This window comes from Suncus etruscus, chromosome 3, assembly GCF_024139225.1.
Source record: "Suncus etruscus isolate mSunEtr1 chromosome 3, mSunEtr1.pri.cur, whole genome shotgun sequence".
Lineage (NCBI taxonomy): Eukaryota > Metazoa > Chordata > Mammalia > Eulipotyphla > Soricidae > Suncus > Suncus etruscus.
This window is the reverse complement of record NC_064850.1, coordinates 112,312,981-112,328,119: the sequence shown is the minus strand read 5'-3', so window position 1 is coordinate 112,328,119 and position 15,139 is coordinate 112,312,981.

Here is a 15,139-nt window from a genome sequence, read left to right as displayed (position 1 = left end):
CTACACTCAGAAATTGCTCCTGGCAGGCTCAGGAGACCATATGGAATGCTGGGATTCAAACCACTGTCCGGCATGCAAGGCAAATGCCCTACCTCCATGCTATCTCTCTGGCCCAAATTTATCCAATTTTAAGGACAAATAATTCCAGACTTAATACATTATACCAGGTTATAGGAAAAAAAGGCAAATGTAAATTACACAGTGCAATTAGCCCTAGCTAGCCCATTATCCTAATGGACAGCACACAAAATAGTATAACAAGACATTTCAGAAATTCCCCATGAAGATTCCCTAGTTACAAATCCAAACAGGGGAGGAACAATAGCACAGTAAGTAGGGCATTTGCCTTGCATGCAGCCAACCCAGTTTGAATCCACAGCATCCAATATGGTCCTCCACACTTAACACGGTAATTTCTGAATGTAGAGCCTGGAAAAAACCCTGAGTGCTACAGCATGTGGCCCAAAAAACAAAAAATATTTTTATAAGCACCAGGTCTCTGAATATAGTTCAACAGGGAGCATATGACCCACATATGGAGGATTCAAGGCCCTGAAGAAAGAAAAGAAATAATCAAATACCAGCAAAGAGAATCCAGAACTAGAGTAAATAAACAAATGAGATTTATTTCTGGTATAAAAATGTTTATATTTTTCAAATAGAGCTATTTTACATAAATTACATCTATATATACATATATATCACTGTCATCATATATTTATATAGTTATATTAAATGTTTATAGTGACATAGATGGTGTTAGGAAATTGTCAATGATCATCTCCAAATATGTTGCAAAAACATTTGACAAAATCCAACATCCATCTGTTTGCCTTTGGCCTATTTTTCTATTGAACTGTAAGTTTCCTATTTATTTATGAAGCCCAGGTGAAAAAAGTAGTTGTTTTTAGGAGCTCTTAATATAGAGAATATATTGTATATTCTCTTTATATATTCTAGCTCTTTATATATTCTAGATTAGAATATATATATTCTTTATATATTCTCTTCAGCACTAGTTGGAAGGCCGAAAGAAGAGGTGGGAGGATAGAAGGAAGGAAGAAAGGAAGAAAAAAGGAAAGAAGGAAGGGTGAAGGAAGAAAGGGATGGATATAATGGATATATGAATTTATATATTCTAGCTCTTTATATATTCTATATCTTATAGAATATATATTCTATATTCTAGAAGCAATTTCTTTGAGGCTTTGCTTTTTCTCCCTGTTTGGGTGAAATGGATATTTTGGAAGAACAGAGGTTTTTCATTGTAATCTAATCAAATGTATTAATGTTGTCCATTTTCATTCTTATAATTTAATCTGAGCCCTATTCTTCAAAAATTTTGAAAATGTCTTATTATTTAACATCTTAAAATATTTTAAAAAATAAACATCTTGAAAATAAAATTAAGCTTTTAATAAAATAGGAATATACAGATACTGCCGCAACATAATAAAATACATGCATATAATTCCACAGTCAGTGCCATGTTTAATAATAAAATACAAAAGGGTCTCGTTAAAGTCAAAACTAAGACAGACTGCCTGTCTTCACCTCTGCTATTCAGCATTTAGTACTCTTATTAGTCAGAGCAATTAGAAAAGAGAAAGGTAGAGAAAGTACAGATAGACTGGAAAGAAAGATTTAATTATTTGTATGTAATAGGGCTATGGAACAAGAAAACCTAAGGGAATTCACAAAAAGGCTATTATGAACAAGAAAGTGGAATAAAGTGACTAAACACTATTTAGCTACAAAAATCAACAATTTTCATTGATGAAACCAAAGCCCATTAGAAAACCCAGTCATTTGACAATTAAGATAGATTAATGTATAGGACTGATAAAGTAAAAATGTTTTAAACACTATGAAGGTCTATATGGAGATGGAACAACCCAGAAACAAGAGACCATATTACCTGATGGAGGGTTAATATGAAGATTATATGCTAATATAACATAATCCCATTACAATGGTCAGAACATTTTCTTTAACTAGACAAATTGAAACTGAAGTTCAGATGCAAAGTATATATACTATATCATATTAATCTGAGAGGGGAAAAGAAAGTGGAAGCTTAGCCCTAAACATATTAAAAATGTACCCATAAACAGATGTTGTAGGACTGGAGAGAGAGTTCTGGGTTAAGGTGCTTGCTCGGCAATGCCTCCAATTCAGGTAGCATCTTTGGCAACATACATGGGCCACCAGCACCGCCAGGAGGGAGCCCTGAGCACAAAACCAAAGACCTAAGCATCGCAGGTTGTGGCATGAAAACAAACAGAAAATGAATAATAATTGAGATGCTGAAGCATCACCAACTATCTATAAGCACAAAAGTGAACTATAAATAAAAAATACACAATACAGCACCAGAGGGCGGAGAGGGAAAATACCAGAAAGAGACTTGAAGCATGCAAAAATGTGCTTTTCACTCTGGAGGCTAGAGCACGGTATCTGAAGCCCCACACTCAGATTCTGGCTCCTGCACTACGGGATCCCCTCAGCACCACCAAGGCAGCTCCTGAGCACTGCTCCAGGAGAAGCACCTGAGTACTGTAGAAGGAGAGTGGAGGGAAGGGGGAGAGAAAAGAAGGGCAGTGAGAGAAGATGAGGAGAAAGGAAGGGAGGGGAAAGGAGGGGAGAAATAAAAAATTATTATTTCAAAATATCAGGGGGAAACCCCAAGGTAACTGTGATAAATACATGTGTGTGGCTCGAGTCCATTGTGCTTGTGTTCGTGTGCATGCGTGAGTGTGTATGTGTGTCTGTCTAATTTTCACACAGGGGAAATTTGGCCCTGAACAAACTGGGGAATGGGACCCAAGGAAAGTCTGGGAAACCCCAGTCCAACCAGATGAAAATAGGCAGTTGTGTATGAACAAACTCCAGTTTGGATGCTTTGGAATCCAGCCCAGTGGTTTGGGCAGCAGAGGAACCAAAAGTCAGTGAATTCACAATCTGCACCTGAGGAAGGTGGAAGCCGCTCCTGGGGCAGGCAGCTGCATCTAAGGACCTCCGGGCCTCCTCTGGCCTCCTCCGGTCTGTGCAGCACAGAGTCCCAGCAGAAAGGGGCCAGCAGGTCCTGCCTAGCCAGGTAGGAAACAGAGAAGGGTGGGGCATCCCAGGGCATGCTCCCTGCAAAGCCACAGCTTTGGTACCCTCTATTCTGCCCATCACCCCAATAATTTCTGCTTTTGTAGCCTTTGCAGTTCTGCACACCTGAGCAGGTTCCTTGGCTTGGACCACCCAAGCTCACATAGCGGATAGCAGATATTACCCACCTGAACCCTTTCTGGCACTCCTACCTCCCAGCATGGCTGAAACCCCTGGAACCGCATCAGCCACCACTCCAGGCTTTGAGCTGGTGTTAGAATATGACAGCTGAGCAAAAGAGACAACTCAGCCCCACCAGAATTTTACCTGAACTTAGACAAGGGACACTGGATTGCCACATACTCTTCACCCCTAACTCCAGGGCCCTAGCACACACACCCCAGCATACCTGCACTTGCAGCTGACAGAGCCAGGCCATGAGGGCAGGAAGAAATACACAGAAGTGTCACAAGGCAAAAGGGACCAGGAAGAACCCAAGGAGAACGAGTCCACCTGACCAAGAGGGAAAATCTCTAGGTACTGTCTGAAGAAACAGAGGCAGGAAATGCCCAACAAAGGGCTCCAAAGCATCTCCCTTGAAAGATGTAGACTGCTGAAAATAAACACAAGTAAAACCAGCAGAATGTGAACTTCAACAAAATTATTTTTTTAATCAAACAATCCCCAAAAAAGATTATTTTCAAGTAGTAAACATGATTTTTTTTAAAATCTCAACTGAAAATAAAAAATAAAAAGTAAGGATGGTTTATATTACAAAAAAAAAGAGGCTATTTTCAAGTACTAAATGTAAATCTTTTTTTTTGGGGGGGGGGGAAGGAATCAAACTTGGCAGCACTCAGGTTACTCCTGGCTCTATGCTCAGAAATAGCTCCTGGCAGGCTCAAGGGGACCGTATGGGATGCCGGAATTCGAACCACTGTCCTTCTGCATGTAAGGCAAACACCCTACCTCCATGCTATCTCTCTGGCCCCTAAATGTAAATTTTTTAATATCTTTATTTAAACACCTTGATTTCAAATATGATTGTAGTTGGGTTTCAGTCATGTAAAGAACACCCCTCTTCACCAGTGTAGCATTTCCATCACCAATGTTCCAAATCTCCCTCCTCCCCACCCCACCCCCGTCTGTACTTGAGACAGGCTTTCTACTTCCCTCATTCATTCACATTGTTAGGATAGTTCTCAATGTAGTTATTTCTCTAACAGCACTCATCACTCTTTGTGGTGAGTGTCATGTCGTGAGCTGGACCTTCCAGCCCTCCTCTATTTTGTCTCTGAGAATTGTTGCAAAAATATCTTTCATTTTTCTTAAAACCCATAGATGAGTGAGACTATTCTGCATCTATCTCTCTCCCTCTGACTTATTTCACTCAGTATAATAGATTCCATGTACATCCATGTATAGGAAAATTTCATGACTTCATCTCTTCTGACAGCTGCATAATATTCCATTGTGTATATGTACCACTACAGTTTCTTTAGCCATTCATGTATTGAAGAGCATCTTGGTTGTTTCCAGAGTCTGGCTATTTTAAATAGTGCTGCAATGAATATAGGTGTGAGGAAGGGATTTTTGTATTGTATTTTTGTGTTCCTAGGGTATATTCCTAGGAGTGGTATAGCTGGATCATATGGGAGCTCAATTTTCGGCTTTTGGAGGAATCTCCGTATCACTTTCCATAAAGGTTGGACTAGAACGCATTCCCACCAGCAGTGAAAAAGAGTTCCTTTCTCTCCACACCTCCACCAGCATTGCTTGTTCTCATTCTTTGTGATGTGCGCCAATCTCTGTAGTGTGAGATGATACCTCATAGCTGTTTTGATTTGCATCTTCCTGACAATTAGGATGCTGAGCATCTTTTCATGTGCCTTTTGGCCGTTTGTATTTCTTCTTTTACAAAGTGTCATTCATTTTTTTCTTCCCATTTTTTGATGGGATTAGATGTTTTTTTTTCCTTTCCATCGGTGCCTTGTATATTTTGGATATTAGCCCCTTATCTGATAAGTATTGGGTAAATAGTTTCTCCCACTCAGTGGGTGGCTCTTGTATCCTGGGCACTATTCCTTTGAGGTGCAGAAGCTTCTCAGCTTAAAATGTACATTTCTAATCTCAATTGCAAAACACAAAAATAAATTAGTGAGTCTTACCCATAAAAAAGACTATAAGCAAAAACAAAGAGAAAGAAAGGGACCGGAGCGGTGCCGTAGTGCGGTAAGGCATCTGCCTTGCAAGCGCTAACCTAGGACTGACTGCGGTTTGTTCCCCCAGCGTCCCATATGAGCCCCCAAGCCATTGAGCACATTGCCAGGAGGAACCCCTGAGCGTCACCGGGTGTGGCCCCCCCCAAAAAACAAACAAACAAACAAAAGACTATAAGCACCAAACGTAATTTTTTAAGTCCCAACCGAAAAATATGAAAATAAATAATGGCCGGTCTTAAGATGATAAAAGTTAGAACTCACAGATCTGTTTTCCTGTAAAGTTCAGCCTTCCAAAAGACCCACGTGAAGTGGCAGAATTAATTGACCAGGAGACAAGGTCATTGAGCTCCAGCTGCAGGTTGGCCTGTCCTTACACGCATGTCCTCTTCTTTCCACCGGATGGCAGACGTGAGCACCGAGTCTTCCCTGCTGCCTCTGAGCTTCTGAATTGAGTTGGATTTTTCTCAGTTCCAAGTCATAAATCAGAAATGTCCTTAGAGTGACCTATGAATGTAAATTACCAGAATTTATCATCTGCTGTTACATATGTGGGATCTTTCCTGATGTCCTGCCTCCGAGAGTCATTTATTAAGTGTGTTCAAAAGGAGCGTTTTCCTTTGAGGCCCCACAATGTGGTCAGTGCGGTGGAAAGCCTGTTTCCCATGCTTAACGGCTTGCCTCTGGGGACAAGGACCAGGGGAAGAAGGCTTGGGGAGAGATGCCAAGGGGCAGAAGGAAGGTGCCGGCTAATGCGATCCCCGTCTTAACCTCTGCTGCACTCTCCGCCTTGAATATTGAAATTGAAAGCTGCCCAAAGACGGTGTCTTTAAAAGTTCCCATCTCTTCCCACTTCCTAAGTCATCAATTTGGAGTAACATCGATCTTTTCCTGTTCTCCGAGCACATTTCTGAGGTCTCTGCTCTCCGTGGGCTCTCCTTGGAGAAGGGAGGCCATTTGCGCACCACAGTACATTGTGTTTTATGTGTCTATGCAAACACAATAGCGATGCTTCATTTTCTTTTTATTTTTCTCCCTCAAGTTAAATATATTTATACTTATGGTTTTCACTGAGGTATCATAGTTTACGTATGTTTTAGAGTTGCAGAGTATTACTAGACCACAGCTTCCTTATTTTTCTATTATCCAGCAAGTGCAATTTAACAGCTTTCCCCCCTCCTCTGGGGTAAAGGAAAGCTTTTTTGTTGATTTGGTTCCAGAGCCACATCCATTGATACTCAGGAATCACTCCTGCCGGGGTTCAGAGGTATATCTGGGGTGCTGAGGATTGCCATGTGCAAGGCAAGCAAGCACCCTACTCGCTGTTCTATCTCCCTGATCCCGAAAATGTTCTGTTTTGTTTTATCTTTTGTTTTGGGGGAGGGGGGCTAAAGTCGGTGTGCAGGAATGGGGCTAGGGAATGCAGATCAAATCCAAGTCTGCCATGTCCAAGGCAAATGCCCTCACATTGTACTTTCCATCCAGCACCCCCAGAAAACTTCTGATAAAATGCAAATTCCTGGCACTGTCCCTTACGCAATTGACTTTATGTTTGTGATAGTTAGTTGATCCAGGTTTGTCCCATCACCACAAGCTTCCTGACCATCACAGGATTTGGCCTTCACAACAATAAAAATAAATAAAACAAGATTTCAAGGATAAATTAACATAAATCAAGTTAAATCTAAAAATCTTATTATTACAGAAACTAAGCACCCCATGTTTCAAGTGTTTAAACCACATTTGAAGAAGCATAAGGAGCAGCAAGTGAGCAAAGGCAAGAGAATTGGAGAACTAGTGGTGGGTGGGGAGGGAGGTGCTGATGAGGATTCAGGAGAGTCTGGTGGAGAGAAGTAAGTTCCTGGTGGACTGGATGGTCTGCAGGCGATGTAGGCATGAAAGAATCATCAACAGTGATAGTTACGGTGAACCACAGTGCCTCAATTAAAAAAAAAAGTACAAAATTAAAATAAAAGAAACAGGACTTTGGGCAGATGAGAGTGCTGAAATAACCAGTTTTGACTCTATTCAGGATAATTTTTTTTGTTGTTGGTGCTTGTCACTCATTGGATGGAAGCACTTTTGGATTGACACACCTTTTAGATTGGTGCCATAGACCACCCTGGGTGAGGTCTTTGGGTTTCCTATAACAGTGTTTTTCAACCTTTTTGTGCAAAGGCACACTTCTTTCATGAAAAAAATCACGAGGCACACCACCATTAGAAAATGTAAAAAAAAAAAATTTAACTCTGTGTCTATCTTGACTATATATAAAGTAATTTTCTTGAATAAGAATCAAATAAACACAAATAAATTATTTTATAATTACTTTATTATGAAATAATAAAGTATTTTATAATTGTTCATAGTTCTATTTACTTCCTGTGTGAAACCTGCGCCTGTTTGGCTGAACACAAAGCTGTTATTCTGGCAGGAATCGAAGAAAGACACACACATAGCTCTTCGTCAATAGCTCTCAGTCTCTCTCTGTCTTTAGTTTTAATAGTCCATAACATGTGCACCTGTCTTTAGTTTTTATAGTCCATCACATGTGCACCGGCTCACAAATAGGTCAATCATGCCGAAGCTGCATGTTACAGATAAAATTGAAATTTTCCCCATGGCACACCAGACAATATCTCAGGGCACACTAGTGTGCCACAGCACAGTGGTTGGAAAACGCTGCCCTATAAAGCCCATGGGTCTAAGTAAGAAATTGCTTGCGGGCCCGGAGAGATAGCACAGCGGTGCTTGCCTTGCAAGCAGCTGATCCAGAACCTAAGGTGGTTGGTTCAAATCCCGGTGTCCCATATGGTCCCCCGTGCCTGCCAGGAGCTATTTCTTTTTTTTGTGTGTGTGTTTTTTTGTTTTTTTGGTTTTTTTTTTGGGGGGGGGCCACACCCTGTGACGCTCAGGGGTTACTCCTGGCTATGCGCTCAGAAGTTGCTCCTGGCTTCTTGGGGGACCATATGGGACGCCGGGGGATCGAACCGGGGTCTGTCCTAGGCTAGCGCAGGCAAGGCAGGCACCTTACCTCCAGCGCCACCGTCCGGCCCCTGGGAGCTATTTCTGAGCAGACAGCCAGGAGTAACCCCTGAGCACCACCGGGTGTGACCCAAAAGAAAAAAAGAAAAGAAAGAAATTGCTTGCAGTTTTGGTTTTCCACTACTGAACTTTCTGCTTGCTTGTCTTTGGGCTAATGAGTGGATGGTTTACAGTAGAAGTCCCTGAACCTGTTTTATCTTCTTAACTGTGTGTGGATTATTACCTCTGTTGGCATTTGTTTCTAGACCTGTGACTGTCCAATCCCTGGGACTGGGCCATGAGGCTTCCACTTCAGGACAGGAGGTCATTTATACTTGCTTTGCATGCAACCAACCTCTGTTCAAGTCTCAAGCATCACTTAGTATGTCCTGAATACAGTCAGGGATCACTCCTGAAATAAGCACAGCAGTGCATGACTTAAAAATAAAATTAAAAGTGGGGCCAAAGCCATCACAGCAGGTAGAGCATTTTACCCTGCATGCAGCCAACTCAGGTTTGATCCCCAACATCCCAGATGGTCCCCCATGCCTTCCAGGAGTAATTCCTGAACACAGAGCCAGAAGTAACCTCTGAGCATCTTTAGATATGGCCCAAAAGACAAACAAAAAAAAATTTTAAAAGGAAAGAACCATTGGCATATGACCACTGCTGTTTGTTAGTGTCATAACTGGATGTAAAGTGAAAGCAGATAGTATAATGGGGAGGGCACCTGCCTTGCACATGACCTACCCTAATTCCATCCCCAGCATCCCAGATGTCTCCTGAGCCCCACCAGGATTGATCCCAGAGAGAAAAGCAGGAGTAAGTCCTAAGCATTGCCACATGTGGTTCCCCCAAACAAAACAAAACAACAGCAACAAATAATGAAAGCAGGACTAGCATGCAAGATGGAGAGCAAAGAGTAAGTTTTGTGGTGATAATTGTAAAATTGTATTATGATGACATAATTTTGTTTTATATAATGCATATTAACTTTTTTCTTAATGAAAGTGAAAAGAGTGAATTCCATTTTCCATGGAGTCAGAACATGATCGACTCTGGGTCTGTGAAAGTCTGGTGGCCCACATCAGCCTGAGGAGGACTCACCTCCTGTTTGCCATGTTCTGGATGGTTAATAATTGCTAAATATCAGCATTCCTCCAAACAAATGCTGATATTTTCCAAATCAAGCCCCCACCTCATCACCTCAAAAAGTATGAGACAATCTGGGTCAAAAAGGATGATGAAATAGTGTTAACAAAATCTCTAGCTCCTAGAGTTAGAACTCTTGTGTTGTGGGTAGGAAAAAGAGAAGTGAAATGGTTAATGACAGTTCCTAGAAAGTCCACTGGTTCTGAGTTTTATGGTTCAAACAATGAGGAGAAGCCATTGGTCTGGTCTGTGTTCTCGCAGTGTGACAATTGCCAGCCTTGTTCCATTAAGCAGACAGGCCTATGTGTGAATCTGCTGGGCCCAGAGGCATTAACCTCTATGACACTGGCCTCCTAGCCCAGTGCTCTTGTTCCTTCAATCCATGAGGATCTGCTGTTAATATTTGCAGCCTTCCAATGGACATGCTCAGAGGTGCCACCCAACTTAGGAGAACAATTACCCTCTTTGCTTCAAAATCCCCAGCCTCCTAGAAAATCAATAAGGCAGTCCAAATGAAGGAGAGAAAATCAATAAACGAGGAGGGGAAAGGCTAGTTTCCAGGCATTTAGATAGGTCCAGGGTTATAATGGATTTGTTTTTAAATGTTATAACCATTGGAAATAGACTCGGGGCTTCTTTCTGAAGATTTGGGTTTCAGAAAACCTTTTAGGGTTTGATAATTGTGACATCTTTCTCAGCACTTAACAAACGTGAATCTTTTGGTGAACTTCTGCTCACCACAGGGTGGAAGACAGAATCAAAAAAAGCCACATCAGCTGGTCCTTTGTCATCACAGGCAGCTCCAGACTCCCCTTGGAAGACAAAGCAGATAAGGGGTGGGAGAATCTGTGGTTTCCCCTAGTCCTCCCATTCCTGAGGACCTAGGCAGAGCTTTTGTGGCCATCCTGAGGGCCCAGAAGGGTAAAGTTATATATGGGCCTCCTCATTCTTTTGAAGAAAAGGCATTTCTGCTTTAAAAAACATAAACACGGTGCTCAGAGTGCAGAGAGATAGAGGACAAGCTTTAAGGCTCCTTCCCTGAGTGTGTTTAAGAGCAGTTTTAGCCTTGGCACCACATATGGACCCCCAAGCACTATTAGGAGTGATCCCAGGGCATAGAGCCAGGGGTAATCCCAGAGCATCGCCTGACATGTGCCCCTCGCCCAAATTCCCACCAGGATTAAAAAGGAACAGTTCTGAGGCTCTATCTCAAGACTCACAAATAATCACAGTCCAGGAGGGGAAGGAACATCACAGAGATGTCCATCCTGCAGGCCAGAGTGAGCCAGAACCATGAGCTCTCAGCTCCCAGGAAGTAAATGGGATATAAAATCAAAAAGATGGCTTAAGAAGTAACTTACTTGGTGGCTTAACTAACTACAATAGAAGAGGTATCCAGGAGAAAATGGTGCAGTCCTAGTAGCATATGTGAATACATGGGAAACTTTAAAAAGGCAAAATATCTAGTGACACAGTGGATTGGGTTGAACTGGACTGGACTCAAATCAGAATTCTTTAAGCTTTCCTAGCAATACTAGGGAGTGGAATTGGGAACCATAATATTGCAATATCCACAGAAATCTGTGAGCCCCCACTGAGCGAATATTCCTCGTACAGGGTTAGCAGAAAACAACCAAAGTGAATCTTCATCCACCCACCCTGTCTGTTCATGGACATGGGGAATCTAAAACTTAGAAGATCTATAGCAGACTAGATTAAAACTAGAGCTCCCAAGGCCAGCCAGAGAGGACAAGAGGTGAGGCACTTGCTAACCCTAGTTTAGTTGCTAGAACCATATGTGATCCCCCAGCACTAGCAGGGATATTTTTCTTTACCACAGAACAAGGAGTAACCCCTGAGGCTCCCCCAAAATATGGTCCCAAAATAAGACAAAAACAGTATCAACAAAAAGGAGGGGGAATAATTCCTGCCCAGAGATAGGCAGAGGAGTAGGGTGGAAGGAAACTGGGGACAATAATGGTGGGTGTTGTACATTGTCTGACTGAAACTCAAACATGAACAACTTTTGGCTGGAGAGATAGCACAGCGGTAGGGCATTTGCCTTGCAAGCAGCAGATTCAGGACGGACGGTGGTTCTTATCCTGGCATCCCATATGGTCCCCCCAAGCCTGACAGGAGCGATTTCTGAGCACAAAACCAGGAGTAATGCCTGAGCACTACTGGTTGTGACCCACAAAAAAATCATAAACAACTTTGTATCTGTGAGAGAAAACCCAACTGTATGATGAACAACCTTGTAATCATGATGTTTAAATAAAGTAATTTAAAAAGAAAAAAACAGCAACAACAATAAAACTAGAGCTCCAAGACTGCCCCATGAAGACCTTAATTTAGTGGGTGAATGATATATTGCCACTTGGGAATCTCTGAGTTTGAGACTGGAGAGATAAAACTGTAGGTAGATAAAACTGTAGGCTGGCACATAGCTGTTAACTCCCAGTCACCATATATGTCCCACCACCACCAGTCCTGTCAGGAGCCATCCCTGAGCACAGAGGCAGAAATAGCCCTGAGTGACCCTAAAACAAACAAAAATACTCTAGAAACCCTCCTTCATATCAATGAGCCTCTGGTCCAGTTGGATTCATTCTAATCTTTTGACTTAAAAGTCCGTTTTCTTTTCTTCCCTTTAACCACTCAGACATAGGGTTAATTAATCATGTCTCCAATACCACCTCATGAACTCCCTCCAGATAGGCCTTGGCTGGGTCTGACTCTCAAGACTTTGGACCCACAGAGCAGAACTGGCCTCAGAAGGGAAGACCAGGATTTTCTCCTAATACCAGGACCCCAGAGGCGAGGCAAACTCTCCACAAGGCTCTCTGGGGCTGAAAGGTTGGGCAGGGCCTGCCTCTGAGTGAGGCTGAGTTCTCACTCTCTTCAGCAGCTGAGTTCAGCGAGTTGTCTGCCATAACTGGCCCATCCAGTCTGCGACAAATGGCTCCAAGTGGACCACCAATCTATGGGCTCAAAAAGGCTGGCGTGAGGATGGCTATGGGCCCTTTCTGGGGCCCCCTTTCCAGTCTGTGCATTAGGACAGCATCCACAAAGCCACTGGTGACATGGCCTGTGCATCGACAGCAGAAGAAGGCCCAAGTGCCAGGATGGGGTAGGAGACCCCCATAGGATAACTGACATGTGCACACACCTGTAGCTCAGCCTGGCACTCCATAGAGGTGTCTTCCCATGGAGAGATAAGCAGTGAGGAAGAGGAGGCCCGTTAACTGACCAGGGCATTCAGCCTATCGCTCCCCTTTATGCAGAATAAGCCAGTAGACCCAGGAGGGACCCCAGCACCCTCAGCCTCTCTATCCTGCTTCCAGAGGACCAATGTCCCCGCATACCTTCAGAAACTTAGAGGAGTGTCTTGTATGTCTGAGGGGCTCCCGAGATGTCCCCTCACCTCCTCTCTGGGCCTGCTTCCTGGGAATTGGGGTTGCACACTGCTGCCATTAAGGTTGATTATTTAAAAATGGGCTAAGGGAACATGCTGTAAAGTGATACTGTCCTGGACAGGAAATATGCACTGGGACCAGCTTCAGCACTGAACACCTGCTGCAGCACCATTTTCACCCAGGACTCTGGGTCTTGTTTCATCACAATCCTGAAAAATTGAGCCATTTTCTTGGATGTGTTTCCTCTAACCTGGGGTTCAGGGAAAATAGATTATCCTAACAACAGATCCAAACCCCCCAACATTCCCCTCCTAAAAAAAGAAAATAGAAGCCAGACATTTGATTTTCTGAGGTCTATGAAAGGAAATTCTTTGAGACAATCACGAATCACATAAGACAGAAAAATTGTAAGACAAAATCTGTGAGGCAGAAAGCAAATATGCCTAGGTTTTTCTCATGTGCTGTGTAACTTGCCATCTCTGAGCTCTGATGGTTTCTCTTTATTTTTTTTAATGCTTACTTTATTTAAAAGTATTTATTATTTATCCCTGACCTAAAGCAGGACTTAGGATGAATTTCAGCCCCTGTGGGCTATTTTTCAAGAGTCTCTCTGTAGATAACAATAAATTTTATATTTCTTAAAGATTATTAGAATTAAAAAAAAAAAAAAAAAGAAAGAAAAGGAGACCCAACAGAGATCCTCTGTGGTCCGCAAAACCTAAACTGTTTACTCTGCGGTCCTTCATAGAAACAAAAATCACTAACCCCTGTACTAAAACCAAAATGCTATCTTCGGAACAGTTTATCATAAATCACTAAGTCAGTGTGAGTTGCAGAGTCTGTCTGAAAGCTGGTGCTCTGTTCATTAATTGATGCTCCTTCATCACAGGGCCACCAAGATGTGAGGGAACCATCCAAAAGCCATTTGGGAACAGCAAAGATCTAAATGATTGCTGAGCGTGGTGTAATCCTGAGGTCTTAAAACTGGGAAAAGAGCAAAGTCTAGGGCACTGTGATTCTTCCAAAGGTCACACAGAAGCATAAACAAATAAAATAAGTAATCCTGGTGGGATTCTGGAGAGGAGGGGAAGAAGCTGAACCCTCACTGTAACCTTTCCCAGGCAGGGGAGACCCCCAGGCTTCTGGGGGACCCGCTCCTAACCCAATGATGCAGAGCGAAGAAATGGATCCTGTGGGGCTGCGAAAAATGCCAGACCCACCATTTACTAGTTTTATTAACTTGAGTCTCAGCGCTGCCCCTCCCCAAACCCCCAGTGTTCTCAGTTCTTCAAAGGTGGCCTAGAGATCCTCCAGGATCGTTTTTAAGATTAGTGTTCATGTAAACAAGACCACAAGGAATGTTCCATCTTTGTGGCTTTCAAGCACTAAGCATCATGAGCCGAGCTCAGAGGAATTTGGTTAAAAAGTGTGACCAAGATGCCCCACATCAAAAATCCTCCCTGGTCCCTAGGGGTAGACACAATGAAGTGTCTCCTCCAGAACTTGGGGTGCATGTTCCATTTGTCTGCCACCCCCATCAGCCTCCTTGCTGTTTTTGTTCAGAATTCATACCAGGGGGGAAACTGGCCTCCATCCACTGGAGAGGGGAGAAAACAAAAACAAGTGCCCTGTAAAACAGAATGGAAAGTGAGTATGACAGATTTATTCCTCTCTGTATTTCCTGTCGCTGCTTCCCAAGGCTGCCTTTTAAAACCCAGCCTGGTTCCCAGGAGAAAGGCCTGCTCGGCTGCCTCCTCTCTCAGAAAAAGACCTGCCTCCTCTCTCCCTTTTCATTTCTTCCTTCTTTCCTTTTTTTTTTTTTTTTTTTTTTTGAAATTCTGGAGCCAAAACTAGCCCCAGGTGTCCTTTGTGTTCAACGCTAATATGTAATATTCTCTTTCCTCTTTTTAGAAGAACTTAGAAAAAAAGAAAGCAGGGAAACTTGTCCAAGTCTCCAGGGTTAGGAAAGGAGAAACCCAGAGGTCATCCCAGAGGGAGTCGGAAGTCACGTGATATTTGCAGAACAAACTGAAATCATGACAAACTAACACTTTGGAAAACCTGGAAACATTCTCATTCATGTGTCTGTTTAAAAATGTATGTTTTGTAAGTACATGTAAGTGATACCCCAAAGACAGATTCAGGAGATTGGAGATAGCCACGCAGGAAAGTGCAGGCACAGGCAAAGGGTAAAATGATTCCATGGGGGCAGAATGGTGAACTAATGTGTAT